We start from the raw sequence: 4,822 nt of genomic DNA, 5'->3' as shown, positions 1-4,822 counted from the left end.
CGCGGGGCTGCGCCGGCCGCGCCTCGCCCGGCACCCGGGGCCCGATCCGGCCGCCGCGCGGCCCCTGGGCTGAGGAGCCGGGGCCGGGGGCCGGCATGGGCCGGGGGCCGCTCTGAGGAGGCGGGGGCAGGTGGAGCAGAGCAGGGGCGGGAAGGTGTGTCAGCGGCGCGGCGGCAGGAGGGACGCGGCCCACAATAAAGGGCTGCCCGAGCCCCCGGGGCGGGGAGGGGGGAAGCGAGGGGGTCCCCGTCCAGCCCCTCCACGGGCCTTCGCGCGGGGCGGGAGCGGGGCCGCTGGCACGAGCGCGCAGGGCAACCCCGGCCGCGCCCACCCCAGGCAGAGCCCGCCGCGCCGCGCCGAACTGCTTGGGGCTTCCCCCGAGAGCTCAACTCCCGCTGCCGCCCCTCAGGCCCTCCTCTGGGAGTGGCGGCAGCAGCGCTCCCGGCTTGGGGGAAATGGTCCCGCGGGGCGTGGGCAGCGACGTGTCAAAGTCCAGGCAACACCAATCGGGTTCCGAAACTGGCTCAAGCACGTTATGGAGCAAAGGCTGGGGGAGCTACAGGGCACGGGTCATACTCGCCCTAGCTCTCGGGCTAGCTTGTTTTTACAAGAACATGAGGGGAATTTCACTGTTTTATATCAAGAGCCAGTAGATGTAATCACTTCCCATCCTCAGTGTCTTGACATTTTAAAACCTGGGCCAAATCTTCACCTCACTTAATCCAGAGTACCTCCAAGGGAACTACTCCTGGTGTCCACCTCTGTAGCTGAGATGGGCATTGGGCCACTGCTGTTTGTATCATTATGGAAAGATGCCTCTGTTACTAGTTGAGAAATGGATGATCTATAAGGAACAAAGAAGTGAGCTTGCTTTGATCTCATGATCTCACAAACTAAGGTATATTGGTTCTCTCCTTCTGGGCATTTATATTTGCTTGGTACAACTAGTTTATTTTTTAAACATTTGTATCAATAAACCTAATAAAATCAACACTACATTAGTAATAATCCTCAGCAATCTGAAGATGCTTTCTAGGGTTATGAAAATATTTTGGTACAAGGACTGAATTTGTCTGATTCCCATTGTTTGAGGTATATAAAAGAAAACTTGGCAACAATCCTACAATAATTTCTTAGTTAAAAGACATAAAGAGAGCCAAAAAGCAATCTGTTACCAAGATTAATAAAGTGGAATGAAGGGGATCACCAAACTCATATGAACTCTCTTACTTCAAGCAACAGCAAAATATCTCTCCTATTATAGTCCTTCCTTGTAAGCTCCTCCAGATAAGGACTGTCTTTTAATAGGTGTTTCAACAATAATTGGACCATGATTCCTGACTGGGGTCTCCAGGCATTACCACACCAAATAACAATATTCACCCCAATAGTGGACTCATCTATATCTTCAGGTAGGTGAGAAGGATGGCCTCATTGTTAAAGCACTGGCTTAGGACTCACAAGAAGCATGTTCATTTCCTAGCTCTCCCGAAGGCTCCTTATGTGTCCTGGGGCGCTTCAGGTAAGAGCCTGGCCCTACTGAAGTCAAGGGGGAGTTTTGCCATTGACTTCAATGGAACCTAACTTGATCTTATGTGGAGGGGAGGCTCTAGATCAGTGGTTCTTAACCTGGGGTGCATGCACCCCCTGGGGGTGCGAGATGCCCTTTCTGGGGGTGCAAGACATGCCAGATTTTTTTAGAAGGTAAATCATCGAAAACGCAAATTAAGCACAGGCACGTAAGTACAACTATTTTGTTTAATCAAGCCTATCTATTTATTAACATTATATTTTTTTTAACAATTACTGTAATATATAAACAAAAAATATATCTAGGTTTAAAGAACTGACCTACTTCAATGATTTTTGATAAGGGATGTGAGAACATATTTTGATTTTTGATAAGGGGTGCAAGAACATATTTTGAGAACCAAAGGGGTGCAGGCTGCAGTAAAGGTTAAGAACCACTGCTCTAGATGCTATTAGAATATAAATAATAATAGACACAGACTTATTTTTACCATTTTAAAAAGTCTTCCCAGGAGAGCACTTGGTGTTGAGCAAGACAAGTAGCTAGCTGCCTTACCAACTAACCCTCATGAATCTGTTCACACTGAAAGATTTATTCTGCCCTTTCTTCCATAGTTCAAACTCCCATTAAGGCGCTGATACTTTGAAAGTCTCTAAACACACACAATTCAGCACTTGGGAAGATTCTTTTAGAAATCACCTAATATGTCTCTGAATACATTCATAAAAAATACTCATGAATAAAATATGACATCACCAGCAAATCAGGGAGTAGGCCTACCTCATCCAGTCCAAGTGCAAGCCGCAGCATCTTACCTACACAGTTTTCTCCAATGTAAATCTCCAAGAGTTGTAGATAAAATGTCACCACCAAAAATCATAATTTCATAAACATTAAATAATTTAAATGCTCTCTACATCTAGCCCACAGATACACTGACCTAGTTCCCATTGGAACCTGTGATGGGAGCTTTCTGCCACCACATAACACTCCCCTTTGGCAGACTCAGGTTCTCAAACTGATGTGTCATTTAGTAGAGCCAAAAGTGGGGGGATAGACAGATGAAAGAGAGAGATAACAGAAAGACAGAGATGAGGTAATGGGGACTTTCTAATGCTCCTTGTGCCTAGAAACACTAATGACTATCCTACCCAGACTCAGAGTTTTAATGGATTATTTGCATTACATTTTATTACCCCTATATTTTCTCTTAACCATCAAGGATTCCTGATAGGGTATAGCACTGTCTCACCTGCAGAAATATGTGTCTTCTTTCCTGCAAGTAAGCCTCACATATACCAGCCAAACCAGTAATACATATTTCCTATCAAATTATATCAGAACATCTTGGTACTTATGGTGGAGATTCTTTCACAAAAATGCCTTATACATATGCATTATAGTACAGTTGTTTATAACATGATCACATATTGTTTCTCAAGTAAGATATCGTAGCATTTAACTATAGCCTCAAGAGTATTTGTATCCTCTCGCAGTACACTGCTCTGAGAGTACTAGACAAAGTCTGCAAGAGTAATTTATTTTAAAAAACACAAATAATGCCATACTTAATGTATGTCTAAACTGCAGTTAGTCTGGGCTCTTACTCAGGCATTGCCTCTAACCCCACCTCCCATCCACACACAAAAATCTCTCATCTGAGGTTGGGTGGTGCTTTCAACACAGGGTAGTGGGCATGGTTGTGCACATGGATTAGAGCTTAGGTTTCATTTTCAGTTGGGCTGGTAACACACTCGCTTTGCAGTGAGGATGGGGCTAAGTCATTTAGTTGCTAGTAGTCATCCAATGCATTCACATAATTCCCCCCACATCTAGAAGGACAAAGAAGTTCTCCCCACAATTACCGGGAAAGAATCATAGGCTATGTTTACACTTATAGTGGCACATAGAGTACAAACAGTGCATGCCTAGCTAGCATGTGTACAAAGTGCAGTGTAGATAATGAGGCACTGCTTAGGAGAGATATGCCAGAACCGTAAAGTAGATACCCAACAGGGCACACTACATGCCCAAGCCTCCCGCGTCTAGACAGCAACTTTTAGCAGTATAGTGTTCCACTGCCTCCCTGCTGCCAGAGCTCTGGCAGTTCCCCGCTGTTGCAGCTTTTCCCCCAATAGGAAGTTGCCAGAGTTCAGCATACAGTAGCACAAAGAGTCATGGGATCCCCAGATGTTCTAGCAACATACATGGCAAAGTGTAGCAGAAATAAGGACACAGTAACTCAGGTACGGTTATGCAGTGTGGCTACTCACACCCAAACTAGACTAACCCAGATGCAGCTCACCTAGGCTAACGCTGCAGTGAAGATGTACCCTTACACAGTATACTACAGATGAAGTATAATAGAGTGAACATAGCAGCATTAGCATAGGTACTTGGCAGACCAGCATCAAAGCTAATCTCCTGAACTGGAGGAATTTAGCATTTGGTCAGGAGTTTATCTTCATGCATCACTGCTGCAGAGTCTCTATCCAAAGGCCTTGAGGAGCTCTGCCTCTGCGGAGCCTAGGAACTTTTCACTTACCTGGATGCTTCAATGGCTCATTAAGTCCTCAGGATTGAAACTACACACCTGTTACTGAAGACTTTAGGATCTGGTCAGTAATTTACCTGTATGCTTCAATTCAATGCTCCTCACTCTGCAGTGCTTAGGAACTTCTCAGAAGCTTATCCATACACAGGAGTGTATCTTATTTGCCAAAACTTTGGTTTCCCCTGGACAGTTTGGAGTCATTCTGACGATATAACCCACTGCACAGACAAATTAATTGTGCCTTTGATGTAATTTAACAAGCTTAATAAAAATATTATACATGCTCAGTAGGGAATTATTAAATTTTCATGATTTGGTCAAATCAAAACCAATTACTCTGAAACAAGGTTGTGCATGGATCCTTATAGAGAGCTATGTCCCTATGAAATTCCAGCTTTCAAATCTCAACCCTTTCAACTGTATAGCTATTAAAAAAGCATAGCATCATTGAACTGGAAGGGACCTCAATAGGTCATCTAGTCCCGTCCCCTGCACTCATCACGGGACTAAGTATTTTCTAGACCATTCCTGACAGGTGTTTGTCTAACCTGCTCTTAAAAATCTCCAATGATGGAGATTCCACAACCACCCTAGGCAATTTGTTCCAGTGCTTAACCACCCTGACAGTTAGGAAGTTTTTCCTAATGCCCAACCTAAACCTCCCTTGCTGCAATAGGCTGCAACTATTTATTTTATATAATACTGTGTTTTTCTATTATATACACATTTCTGCCATG

This window comes from Lepidochelys kempii, chromosome 1, assembly GCF_965140265.1.
Source record: "Lepidochelys kempii isolate rLepKem1 chromosome 1, rLepKem1.hap2, whole genome shotgun sequence".
Classification (NCBI taxonomy): domain Eukaryota; kingdom Metazoa; phylum Chordata; order Testudines; family Cheloniidae; genus Lepidochelys; species Lepidochelys kempii.
Note: the sequence above shows the minus strand (reverse complement) of the source record.